The following is a 13,967-nucleotide window of genomic DNA, read 5'->3' as shown; positions in this document are numbered from 1 at the left end:
AGCAGCGGGTGGAGGTGCCCACCGAGATCTATGGGTTGAACTTCGGAAGTCACACACAACGGTCAAGATTACATGAAAAATTCGCCTCAGAGACTATATGAGGGGAGGGAGACCCCCCCAAAACTGGAATTACCTTCCGGAGGGCGGGCCCTTGGAGGACAGGCTTCCCCTCCCCCAGGTGAGCATTCTAGGAGCCCATCTGGACCACCAGCTGGCGGTGTTGTGAGAGGCTGGGTTCAGCCTCGGTGAATTGTTTTGAGGACTGTTGCAACCCGTCTGCCCATTTCATGATGGGTGATTTGTGAGCGCACCTGCCCACACGTGCTGAGTGTTCAGCAGTTTTTGACTCAAAATGTAACGACCCCCGTGCCCCACCCTGCCTGTTCATCTGATCTCGCCCTGCGCTTGTTTTTTGTTTCCCGGGATGAAAAAAGTCCCCAAGGGGAAACGCTCTGCGATGTGGAAGAGGTGGAACGAAAGTGGCAGAAGCACTAAAAGGCATATGAATTGACGAGCGCAACACCGTTTGGAGCCATGGGGAAGGCACCTCGGTCACTGCGCCACCGCCGATGGAGAGGACTTGGAAGGTGACTGGAGTTCAAACGTGGAAGAACACGTATGCAATGTGTATCAGTAAAGTCTGGTTTTATTCGGGTGCCCTCCTGTGTCCCCCAGGACTGAGGACAAAGCACAGACAAGTCTCGTCCGTGGCAGGGCCCGCCCGCTGCGCTGAGGGGTAAGTGGGCTGGTGGCAGCAGCTGCGTGGACCCTCTTCTCACGGCAGGTGGCAGAGCAGACGCAGCTGGGCTCTGCTCCTCCCCGGCCGGCCGAGTTCTCCACAGGTGTCTTCCTCCCGGCCAGAAATGCCACTCCAGACCTCATGTCTGCAGGGAGCCCGTTACAGAGAGAAAGAGCGGGAACCGTTTCCCAGAAAACCCAGAGCAGGCTTCACAGTGGGCTCCTGATTCAGGCCGGGTGACATGGCCACCGCTGGGCGTCACTGCGGCCAGAAGAAACCCCACTGCGCGCTCAGTGTGAGCCTGGGTCCCAGGACTCACTCCCGGGACTGTGGGCTGACGTCCTGTGGCTGCCCCTCAACGAGCCCTGGTTTTTTCTTTTTCTTTTTTATTGGTTATGCTGTTAACAGTTGTCCCAACTTTCCCCCTAGGCCCCCTCCACCCAGCACCCCCACTCCCTCCAGCAATCCCCCTCCTTTGTTCTTGTCCGTGCGTGGGTCGTGCCTGTAAGTTCTTTGACTTCTCCATTTCCTATACTTACCCCTAACATCCCCCTGCCTATTCTGAACCTACCAATTTGTGCTTCTTATTTGCTACACCTTTACCCCCCTTCTCCTCCTGCCCCTCCCAACTGCTAACCCTCCAAATAATCTCCATACCTGTGATTCTGTTCCTGTTCTAGCTGTTTGTGTTTGTAGGTTCAGCTGTTGATAGTTGTGAGGTTGTTGTCATTTTAATGTTCATCATTTTGATCATCTTCTTTTTCTTAAAGTCCCTTTAACATTTCATAAAATAAGGGCTTGGTGGTGATGAACTCCTTTAACCTGACTTTATCTGGGAAGCACTTTATCTGCCCTTCCATTCTAAATGAAAGCTTTGCTGGATAGAGCAATCTTGGATGGAGGTCTTTGGATGTCCTGACTTGGAATACTTCTTTCCAGTCCCTTCTATCCTGTAAAGTTTCTTTTGAGACCTCAGCAGACAGTCCTCCGGGAGCGGCGGTTTTTCCTGCGCTGTCATCGGGTGTGGTCCGGGGGGTGCCTGGCACAGACAGGCAACAGTGGTCAGAGGTGGTGGACAGTGTGGAAGCACCAGGACCTGTGTGTGCTGCCAGTGGGAACGTAAAACTGTGCAGCCACCATGGGCAACAGGATGGAGGCTTCTCAAAAAAATCAAAGACGGGATGACCATATGACGGAGCAACTTCATGTGCAGGCGCAGCCTCAAAGAACTTAAAGCAGGGGCCAAAACAGGTTAGTGAAGAAAGAGGAGAGAGAATACAAATCACCAAACCAGAGCTGAAGGAGGGGCCCCCACAGGACAGGAGGCGGCGAAGGGCCCACAAGCCTGACAGAGTACGAGAGACGGGCCCGGTCCTGGAGGGCGCAGGGCACCAGAGCCCAGGCTGGGCAAAAAGGCGGTCTGAACAGGTCTGTGTGCATGAAAGAAATGGAGTCAGCAACTAGTAACCTTGGAAGACATCACTCCACCGCACAGACGCACCTCCCCCCCCCCGCCCCCGTGAGCCCAGACCAGCGGTCTGCGGGCCTTCGGGTCGTGGGGACAGAAGGGCTGCTTTCTCCCTCGCTCTCTGAGGCCAGAATGTCCCTAACACTGATTCCGCAGGAAGCCATCACAGGAAACTACAGATCAGTGTCTCCCGTGAACCTAGAGGCAAAAGAAACCCTCCGTAAAATACCGGCACGTCTGATACAAAAGAGTGTGGGGGGAGTTGTGCACCGCGGACAGGTGGGACTCAGCCCCGCCCTGCAAGGCTGGCTCAGCATTTGAAAAGCAGCAGTTAATGCAATCCATCTGCTACATGAAAGATGACACGGCCAACTCAACAGATGCAGGAAAGGACTTGGCAAGTCCAACACCCACTCACGACCACATCTCTGAGGTAACGGGAACAGACAGAAACTTCCTCATCTTGGTGGAAACAGAATGTCCAGCAAAAACCCGCGACTCACGCCACACTTCACAGTGAGAAACTAAAGCCGTCTTACTGAGGTCAGGCCCGCGGCGAAGGGCCTCCCTTCTCGGGACTACTTTCCACGATTGCACTGGAGGTCCTGGCTAATGACATACAACATGAAAAGGAAAGAACAGGCGGACAGACTGAGAAGGAAGAAGTAAAAATGTGTTCGAAGACATGGTCGTCTAGGTAGAAAGTCTGGCAGAAATGACCCTGAAAAAGATCTCCTGGCAAATAGCACTGTGAAGAGAATGAAGTGACTAACCCACAACTCGGAGAAAATGCATGTAAGAGACATATCTGATACACAACTATTGTGTACAGTATACAAAGAACTCTTAAAACTCATCAATAAGAAAACAACCCAGTTTAGAAAGGGGCCAAAGACCTTAACTGTACAGTCCCCCCAGGAAGATGTAAAGATGGGGCATTAGCACGTGAAATGATGCTCCCCGTCACCTGTCATCAGAAACTCTTACCTTAAAGCCACAGCGACACACCCTTGCACACCTCTTAGAACGGCCGGAGTCTGGGACACTAACGCCCAGATGCAAGTGAGGGTCTGGGGGCTTTGGTTCACCGCTGGCGCGAATGTAAAAAGGTGCAGCTACTTTGAAATACAGTTCACGGTTTCTTACAAGACTAAACATCCTCTTAGCGTGCAATCAAGAAATTACACTCCTTGGATTTTAACTGCAAGAGTTGAAAATGTATGTCACTCAGAAACCTGCCTGTGGATGCTTCTAGCAGCTTTATTCCCAGCTGCCCCAAACTTGGAACCAATGGAGACACTCTTTGGCAGGGGGGTGGACAGACACACCGTGGTGCAGGCGGACAGCGGAATATTTGTCGTTGGAAAGACATGGCCCACTGTCAGTCCTGAAAACGGCAGGGAGGAGCCCTGGATGCATGTTACAGAGAGCAGCCAGTCTGAAAAGCAGCCCCCTGTGTGGCCCCACCTCTGCCACGGGCAGAGACACCTGTGACTGGGGTGGGGGCATTCCCTGAACCCAGGTGCGGGGCCAACCGCACTGAGTGAAACGCAGGAGCCCTTCAGGGCAGCGAGGAGGGATGCCTTGGAGCGTGGGACTAACCATCACTACAGAGAAAGGCAGCAATAGCTCAACATCAAGAAAAAAATGTAACCCTTTCAAGTCTTTTTGGGTCAAGAAAATTAGCTTCCAGGGGGAAGTATATTAAAAACAAAGAGCTGGGTAATATTTTCGGAACGGTTTTTCAGAAGGCGGTTTATTTTCAATTATGTCCCCAATACCAATAGAGCGCCAGCAGAAAGCTCTTTGTGAGCATCGGTGCCTCCCGGCACTCTGATGCCACGGCACCGCAAAGTGCCCAGGTCTACACGGGTGTGTGTGCACTCTGCAGGCTGGCGTGACTCACCGAGAGCGCTGGTCACGTTTAGACCTCTCCACGCGTGTGTGAATAGCAGCCAGGCACTATCCTGCCGTTTTAGAATTGGTATCCACAATCCAATTATTATTTTTATATAAATCATTTCCTCCCCATTAGATTTGATGCCTGACCCATCCACACGTAATTGGAAGAACTGATTCTTTATTTTCAGACCCGTGCTATTTATTTCTGAGTGACCGATTTATCAAAAAGAAATCTTCAACTCATCAGAAATAATTTGGGATCTGTACCAATTCTACGGTTTCTTCTCCAGCTAAATGCCCCCAAAGACATTTCGTGCCTATTTATTCTCTGTCTCAACAGCTTTGAGAGTTTGCTGTCAGTTGCAGGGAAATACCTAAGAAAATGTTAAAACTAGTTTAACTTTCCCGTTCTATTTAACTTTGGTACAACTTCAGTGAAAATATTTCAAGTCAGCATTTCCAATTCCGAGGCCAAGGCTCCGGTGATATTTCCCGGCCAAAGGCATGAACCACTGCAGCTGTCTTCAAAGGCCTTTGAAAATGTGTCTCGTTATAGCTTTAAGAAAATATTCCAAAACGAAATTGAAGAACTTCATTTGCAGCTAAATTTCCTCTGCATCCGTCACCTTCTTAACTGTGGGTTCGGAATTTTAAAACGTTTCTGTCGATGAACCTGTGCAGAGTGTAGAAGATGGCACCCCTGGTGGGGACTGACTTGAGGTAATACCCTAAAAACTGGATGAGGTGTGCACCTGTCAGTTCGGCTCACAGTAGGACCAGGAGGATGTCGTGTGTGACAAGGACTGCAGTCACAGCGCTGGACTTGATTTAACCCTTTAAATCACAGAACTTGTCTCTCTTAGCCTTAACTGCGTTTGTTTTTTCATTAGTATCTCTCTCTCAAAAACAAAAAAAACAAACAAAAAACCCCACAAAACCTCGAGGCAGCTCAGCATACACGTTTTATACAATAAGACCAGGAAATGGGACATTTACACCCCGTGGAAGCGGGCAGAGTGCACATCGACAATGACGGAACTAAATGAATCTTAGTATCTTGAGCTTCCTAGTATCTCAAGCCAAAAGGGAAATAAGTGACCTAGTCAACTTTATTACCTGACAAATATTCTTGCAAAGAGAAGACGTTTCTTCTGACATTAAACCTTAACTCTGTTACTTGGATCCAGTAGCGTAGTGGTTGCACGAACGCCCCCCCGTTCTCCACTGGCCCAGGCTCGTGCCCTTTGTCTTCACCTTCCCACATCAACACTGATCTCGGCCACGTGACTCGCTCAGCAAAATTCATGCAAGTGGCTGCTTTAAAAATACTGGCACATGGGAGCTCCCCCTGGCTGCTTTGCAAAACCTGCCACTACCTTGCAAACAAGACAAGGGAACCTGCTGGGTAGGGAAGGGACACACGGCCCGGGCACGCCAGCCACCCCAGCGCGCACTCATAAATGCTTGCCATGGAAGCAGCCGAGCTTGGGCTCATTTGTTACGCAGCAGTAGCTAACTGATGCATGTCCTCACCGAGGGCTACATAATAATGCAGCGGGCGGCGTCTTGCATAGTAGTTTTTCAGCAACTGTAGGATTCTCTTCAATATAACAACCGACAAGCCTCCAGAGCCTTACATAAAAGTAAGAACATGCGGGTTTGCTGCAGTGCGTACGCTGCCACACGTTACCCTCTTCCTGCTGGAGATGGCATGGCCCCTCTGAAGCAGACCACCTGGTCTCGAGGAGCAGCTCTGGTTAACGGCTGAGGGACAAATGCTGTTACTGTCCTTCCCCACAGGTCAGCGAGGCCTGGAGGGGACAGAATGACCAGATCACAGTGAAGCCACGGTGTCACGCTTTGAGGGGGGGACACAAAGCCACCTGTGTGGGAGAGCCTTGGAGAAACATTTTGCAGGGAGAAGTTGGCTCAGAAAACACGCTCTGGCGTGTTCCATCTGTTTGATACGGGAAGGGTTTGTGTGTCTGCCATTAGCTGTCCTCCCTGTAATAATTCGTGGCCTTCTTCTTCTTTGCCAAAGTCTGTTTGAGCTTGGGGAGCATATTCTGGCAACAGCATTCCCGAGACAGTGATATTTGAAAATTTAAGTCGTGTGGAAGCTGTCACCTGGACCTGGGGAATTGGTGAATGTGCCAACCTTGACCGGCACCACCGCTAACCCCTGAACCCCTCCGAGAAAAACCTGCCTGTGTGGCGCCCCTCCCCCACCCCCGTGCCGAACACGTGTCCAGTACTAGAAACGCGTGCCTTTCATGGAGAGCTGCACCCCTGGGGGAATTTTTATTTATCACAGCGTTTGTGCACAGAGGTTTAATCGTTGAGTTTTCAGCCAGCTCCCTGGGGCGGTGCAGGAAGAGCCCGGCTCTCTTTTCTAGAAGACTCTTCCAAATACTGGAAAGCTGTCCCGTTGGCCTCCATGGCTGCTGTGGCCCAGTGGGCTGAGCACTGTCCAGGAAAGCAAAAGGTCGCTGGTTCCATTCCCAGTCAGGGCACGTACCTGGGTTGTAGGGTTGGCCTTCGGTCAGGGCGAGTGTGAGAGGCCACCAGTCTATGTTACTCTCCCTCTCTGACCCCTCCCCCTCTCTAAAAGTAAATAAATAAACAAGCATTAAAAACTGCCCTGTCCTGTCCCCGCGGGCCCCCAAGGCCTCCATTTCCCAGGCTGAACATGTCAGCGATCTGTGGCTGCCATAGACAAAAATAACTCCAGCCAACTCAGGCAACGGGAACTTACTGGAAGGATACGAGGGGTTGCAAAAATCCGTGGGAGGAGCAGATGTGAAACACAGTGGCCCCGGCGGCTGTCGGAGGCCGGCCCGGACACGCAGACACCCCCGGACAGTGGGGGCAGCCTTCCCGCACCCAGACCCCGGACATAAGCATCCAACTCCAGCCCCTCCGTTCAGAACCAGCCCACCTTCTAAAAGCCAGGACACGTTCTAAAAGCCTAAGTCTGGGAGGAAAGGCATTTGGGCTTTCAAATCAAAAGGTCAGAGGAGTTGACAAAAAATGTGACAATGATTTTGATGAGACTTCCTGTAGAAGTTACAAAGTGATGCCACTGTGGGCACATCCAGTCATGTTCCTGAAAAGTGGGTGGGCCGTCTGTCTTTGAACCGAGACCCTTTTCAGATGGAATCAAGGGCAGCGGCCTGATCCCCGCAGCCTGGCCCAGGGCGCCCTGCAGATGGCATGGGCGGGAGCAGACCAGCAGGGGCGGCGCGCCGGTTCTCTGCACCCATGTCAACCAGTTCCCGGGCTGTCCGTCAGCAGCTGGCCCGAGAGCAGGGTCAGTGGGCGAGGGCATGTTTCTCCTCTCAAGAAAGTCACTTTGCCAGCTTCTCGGAAGTTGACTGCACTGTGCTTTTCCCCTCCCTCCTCCGAAGGGAGACGAGCCTCAGAGTCGTATGTTCAGTCCTTCAGAACACGTCTCCACCCACCTAGGAAGTGCGTCAGGGCTGAGAAGAAATGTCCCAGGGCCCACCTGCATGTCCAGGGACTGGAATACCCGAGAGGCCCCGTGGCCTAGGGCACAGTCATGGAAGGACTCGGCAGCTGTCCGGGGGGTGCACCTGGCCTGGGTAGCGAACTGGGCCTTCCTTATCCCCTGTCCTCAGAAGAGAGACCTTAGGGAACGGCCTGAAGTTAATCCCGTGGCACAACAAAAGCCAGCGAGGACCCAGCACGCTGGGGTCCCACACCCACCACACGCTCTTCCCAAACTGCGCCGGCCTTCACCCGTAACACAAAACGGCGTGTGGCTCTGGCGTGTTGGGAAGCAGTCGTTTAGGGGCGATGGACACCTGGCAGCGCCTTGTCTCTAGAAAGAGACCGAGTGGAAAGTTGCAAAGGCACAACTTCTATATATTTTTTAAAGATTTTATTTATTTATCTTTAGAGGGGAAGGAGAGAGGGAGAGAAACATCAATGTGTGGTTGCCTCTAGTGCTTCCCCTGCTGGGAACTGGCCTGCAACCCAGGCATGTGCCCTGACTGGGAATCGAACCCGCAATTCTCTGGTTCGCAGGCCTGTGCTCAATCCACTGAGCTACACCAGCCAGGTCAACTTATATTTTGAAAGTGCATTTTACACTTAATTTCATAAAAGGAAGATGGCTCCTATTGAATGTCAGCGTCCACAGGAACTCTGCTGTCCAGTAACCTGGGGAGTCTCCTTTCCCAACAGGCGCCTCCGCACGGCAGGGTGTTACTCTCTGCACTGCAGGGCCGCTCTGAAGACACTGCGAAAACTTGCAAATTAGGTTGTGAGCAGCAGCGTGGCGCGTGCACGCTCTCAGCTGCATTTCCTCCAGTGTACTTTCCATGGTGCTGGGCGCAGCTATTAACAAACAACCCTGAAGACGCACATACAGCGTCCAGTTTCCCATCTTCCGAGCACCGAGGCCTAATTGCCGCTCTTGTCAGTGGCGTGCTGGGCAGGGTTGCCGGTGAATCACACGGACCCTGCTGGGCCGCGTGCTTCCACCGTGGCCTCCCCTGCGGTTTGACCGTTACAACGTGGGTCTCCTTGCATCACTTACTGTTCAGGCCTCCTCGTTTTTAAAAACTGAACTTGCTAGTAACATCAGCTTTTCCCTTCACCCCTCACTATAACTCGTAGATGGTAATAATCATCCTGTCTCATATTTTTGGACCTAGCTCACACACCCACGTGTGCACACACTCCCAGGTGCACACACACTCCAAAGAAACTTTCTTGTGCGTTCCCAATCTGGCTCTCACCGTCCACCCAGGGCAAACACGTCCATCGAGCCCGCGTCGCCTGACCTGAGATGTGAGGCACGCAGGGCCACAAAACATGCTTTCCGGGGTTAATCGTAACTGACCTCATTTTTTAATGATTATCCGATGTGAGTAATTCACTACTGAGTTGTTTGAAAATAATGGTAGCCCAATTGCTTTGTCGCGTGAGATTACCAGTATTTCCAGGGTTACTCTGTCCCTCTCATCCTTATTTCAAGTTCAACCTTTACACACAAGCCTCGTCTGCTGGATTTCTCAAGGAGTGCAGAGTGCTGAGCACTGTGGGAAGGTTTGCCGGGGAGCCTCGTGCAGACAGACAGACGCGGGCACCGGACTCCTCTTTGCTTTAAGCGGTGGGATGCCCAGTGAGTCTCCTTTCTGTTCCCCCCACCACATTGTTACCAAACACCCCAGGCTCCACACACCACAGTCCCTGTCTGCCCCCGGGCCAGGACACCTGTCAGCGCCAGAGCCTCTGGCCCCCACCTGAGCCCCGGGTCCTCTTCATCAGCCTCCCCCTGGCAGGAGGGACAGGGCCCTGCAGATGTGGCTGCTCCTACAGTCAGGCCTGCCTACCAGTTCCTGGAATGTTCTGTCATCGTGAGAATTGCTTGTTAGAACTGCCTTGGCAGTTCTTCTCGGTGGTTTGCCTGAAAAGAATAAAGACTCTTCCCGGAAAAGAAACAGCCTTCTTTTCCATCTAGGGACAGACAGACAGACCAGCAGCCAGGCCCCAGCCACATCAGTCCCGTGACCCTGGGCCGAGGCCTGTGCAGTGCGGACAGGACTACGGACAGGATTCCGTGGGAGACCACGGAAACTTCAATGCAAAGCAGACCTGCAGGCTCCGAGCCCACGGACATGGTCCCCCGGGCATGGACGTCGGCAGAGCCTTTAGGAGACAGGGACGCGGCTCACACAGCCGCGTGGGGACATTTTTCAGGACGTCTTCGTTCCCTTGATTCCGCTTTGCGGTTCTGACACGGAAGCCTTTGGGAGGCCGGGAACCTTTCCGAAACAATGTGCAGGGCTTAGTTTCAGGGGTAGAACTTGCTTCTGATTTTCAAAGTGCTCTTTGACCTCCATCACCCACCAAAAAGGTAGAGATCAGGGTCTTTATGCCAGGAGGTGTCGGCAGCAGCTCTGAAACTCTCCGACCAAGTGCACTTTAGCCCACACACTCGCCGTGCTCCTCTGTGCCCAGGACGGACTGCGGGGCGTGACGGGGAGCCGGGAAGAAGTGTACAACCTGGGCCCTGGTTCCGGACACCCTTTGGGTAGATGGGGTGATGGAACGTTGAGGGAGTGGATTGGACCACCCTGAAATGTCTCAAATTTGTGGGAAGGGGCCCGCCCAGCGTCCCAGGCTGATGGCCCGTGTGGCCATAATGCTATAAAGGAACTGGATCCTGGGACCTCGGCTGGAACCGACAAGTGTCTCGGAGAGTGCGGCTCGCGCCTCTCCAGGTTCTCAGGGGACACCAGGCAGTGCCCAGTGCGTGGACACCCTCTGACACCGAGCAGGGCAGGGCTCTTCCATTCGTTCCAGAACATGCAGGGAAAGTCGGTCTGGTCCTAGGGTGCCTGAACACTTTCAGACCCCCAGCTGATACCCCTTTTGCCAAAGGGGAGCAGGCGGGGCTCTGTGCGCGGCTGGAGTGCAGTAGCTGGGGTTTGTTTTATCGTATTTGTTTGCACAGTTAGTATCTGTTTACGGCAAGGGATATTGGTTTCTATCTACAGCAGCCACAGGAAGTTTCCTGGGTTCAATTACTTTAACTCTGAACGTTGAGCCGTTTAAAGATGTGGTGACTCTTAAGCATGAGGATGCAGAAAGTAGTAGTGGAAAGGATCGCTGCAGCTTACCGTGAGGCGCCCGCTGCGCGCCCCAGAGCTGTCGGCGTTTCACGGGCGTTTCTGCATCTAACCTCCACAGAAACCCTCTGACGTGGGGGCTTCTCTTCCGACCGCCCTTTTAGAGACTGCAGACCGGAGCCCAGAGAGCTTGACACGTCCCCAGGTCACGTGTTAACAAGCTTTTGGGAAGGGAGTCCGCGGTCCGGGAGTACGGGAGTACGAGGGCAGGCTGAACGGGCGCCTGCGCGGGGAGGTGGGCGGGGAAAGCTGAGATCCGACCACGGTTAGGGAGCGTCTGCTCCTGCGCAGACCGCAGACCCGGCGAGGCCGCAGCACGCAGGCGGGCGGGGACTTCGGGGATGAGCTGGCCCCCGATGGTGGCTTTCTCCGGAGGCAGGTGTGGGGCCTCAGAGAGCTCACTCTGCTCTCGGCCCCCGAAAATGGTGTAAGGTTCTGGGGTGACAATCAAAGCAAGTAAGCCAAGGTCCTGCAGGTGCCCGAGGGCTGAGAGTTGGGACTGAGAGAAGTTGGCAAAATGCAAACTCCTTTTTACCAGCGTGGCCGGGCCTGCTGTGCGTGTTACAGAAATGTCCTCTCCTTGCTGACTCAGGCCCCTGCACAGCGGCCTTTCCTCCTGATTGGGAGCCGACGCGGACCCCCAGTCGTTACTGACGTGGGGGTGAAGGAACCCTTCCTGCGTACCACCTCCGGTTAGGGGTTTACACATCCTTTACTTCTGCTCCTCCTTTTAGACTTCAGTTTGAGCACAGGTTTCTCAATATTTTTTTAAAAAGCAATTTTGACAGTAAAATTAGAAAGAAAAAATGTGTTTAATTAGAACCTGAAAGCTAGTGTTAAATTCAAGGGCAGCCTCTTCCTCGAGGTTATCACGTTCTCGCTTCTGGCTCTACTTCCTTCTTGCGCGGCAGGCCTTGCAGCGAGCGCGGGCCAGGAGGAGACCTGCGTGCGAACTCCCTCCCACGGTCTCTGCACGGCCCTTGGACATTTCGTTTCCTCCCCGGGGCCTCACTCACGTCCTCCCCTGGAGAGCTGGAATGGCATTGCTTCTCGGGTGGGTGCGCAGGTGAAGTGTGGTCACCCGCGCAGGTCCCCAGGAGCGCCAGCCGTCCATGCTGCCCCTCAGCCTGCGCGCCCTGCGCCCCCTGCACTGCGCCCCCTGCACTGCGCCCCGCACTCGGCTCGGAGTGGTGCTGGTCCTTTCTGCCGCGACCTCTTCATTTCTATGAGTTTCTATGGACAGCGTCCCTTGGTTATTAATCTGTATTTTTTCCTAGCTCTTCCCGTGTCCTCAGAGGTTGTTACATAACACTCCCTGCCTGCCTTACAGTTTAATGATCTTTTTTCTCATTATAAAAGTCACAGGACTTAGGATGCTTTGATAAAAATACAAATAAATACAGCACATAAGATAAGATATGGGGGAATGCCTTGTAGACTTAGGCTGGAATTATCTCAGCTCGTAAGTTTGTGGGAGAAAGGAATTCTAAACCTTATATTAATGGACACAGGTCCTGCATAAAGGTAGCAGCTGAAGAAACCATTCTCAACAAAAACTCTGTCCATTGCTGCCTCCCTCACCTTCAAAGTTTTGACTGTTTCACAGGTGTTTGTTCCAAAACTCCGTTCTCTGTCTACTGCCTGGAGGACAAGTGCAGACAGCCCCCCCACCCCGCCCCACTGGCTGCTCAGCGCCCCTGCAGGCGGCTCAGAAGACTAGAGACGCCGTGTGGGAGAGAACTTCTCCATCTAACCTGATTTGGGCTGTAATTTTAGTATCAAAGCAAATTGGCCAGAGTAGTCAAAGCAAAAGATAGAAGATCTGATTTAACCCAACAAATAAACAAATTGGACTGGTCCAAGAAGAAACCGAATGTGCAGGTAGACCTCTATCTAGTCTTCTGAGCCGCTGTCCGTCAGCACCCCAAAACTGGCCTTCACCCCCCACATTTAACTGCTCACACACCACCTGAAGAGCCATCATTTCCACAGCTACAAAGTGGCCGGGCCCACCCAGAGGGATGGGATCCCCGGGGAGCATGTGGGGAGGCGGGGTCGCAAGCAGGGAGTGTGGGCAGAGGCTCAGGTGTCCCTGCCGACACCCCCCTGCGGACAGCCCACCGCATCACGGCCTCCTGTCCTCTCATGGCTGCAGAGTCAGCCCCGAAGCTGCTTGCTCCACCGACACCAGCCACCCTGTCCCTTCAAGGGTGCATCCCTAAATGTCATGCCTACCTGAAGCTTTGGGCCGTAACCTTGCTGGGAAGGGAGGCCTGTGCAGAGGTGATCAGGTGAGGAGGAGGCCATGCCGGACCAGGGTGGACCCCTCTAATCACAGTGTCTTCATCAGAAGAGGGACATGTGGGGGTGTAGACACAGCAGTGGGGAGATGACACCAGAGATCAAGGGAAGAAAGGCATGTGATGTTGGAGGCAGACACGGCAGTGACGCATCTGTAAGCTGGGGGACCCCAAGAATTGCTGACATCCCCAGAAGCTGGGGGAGAAGCAGGCCTCCTCAGGGCCTGCAGAGGGGCCGAGTCCCCCAGCACCATGAGGCCAGACCCCTGGTGGCCAGGGGTCCCAGGAGGGTGGGAAGGAACCAGCTCTAACATCCAGGTGGCAGATGGGAGAGGGGGAGGCCCTGGGAGAGAGACTCGGACACCGCAGGGGTGTGCCGGGATGCAGGTAACATTGCTTGCCGACAGGTGAGAGGTGACAGCTACACGAAGTCAGCAGGAGAAGTGGAGTTGGCCCTTCAGGCCTCTTGGCTTCCAGGAAGGCCTTTCTTCCAAAGGCAGCTCTGCAGGCCTGCTGAGTGAGACGCTGTCTGGCTTACATCCTCCAAGAGCTGCTGGGCCACGGACGGCAGAAAAGCCCTGGAGGGGCCAGAGCAGAAACAGGCCGTTTGGGGGCCGTGGCCATGGGCGTGGCGAGCTGCAGTAGGCAGAGGAACCCGGAGGGCGCGGGAGGTTCCAAAGGCACAGCGGAGACTGGACGGGCGTCTGCCCGAGGGGGCTGTCCCGGGACCGGTGTGTTCCCTGGCCAGCCGCCCGGCAGGGCTGTCTTCGTCACCCCTGCGTCCTCCTCTCCTGCTGGGGGCCCGCTGCCAACGGGCCTCTCGAGAGCCCTCCTCAGTCCAGCGTCGGGGACTGTCTGGGACAGTGCCACCTCCCACCTGGGGCTGGGTGTGTGTCCCT

The 13,967-nt window shown here is 53.9% G+C and overlaps 1 protein-coding gene across 1 annotated transcript in view; it reads left to right on the top strand.

Annotated features, from left to right (window-relative positions):
• The window catches only part of LOC119036728 (contactin-4), a 392,180-nt gene that overhangs the window by 327,932 nt on the left and 50,281 nt on the right, over positions 1-13,967 (top strand). The window lies entirely within an intron of this gene.

Source organism: Artibeus jamaicensis, unplaced genomic scaffold (assembly GCF_021234435.1).
Source record: "Artibeus jamaicensis isolate MK-2021 breed Jamaican fruit bat unplaced genomic scaffold, CSHL_Jam_final contig_519, whole genome shotgun sequence".
NCBI classification, from domain to species: Eukaryota; Metazoa; Chordata; class Mammalia; order Chiroptera; family Phyllostomidae; genus Artibeus; species Artibeus jamaicensis.
This window is presented reverse-complemented; position numbering and strand designations above follow the sequence as displayed.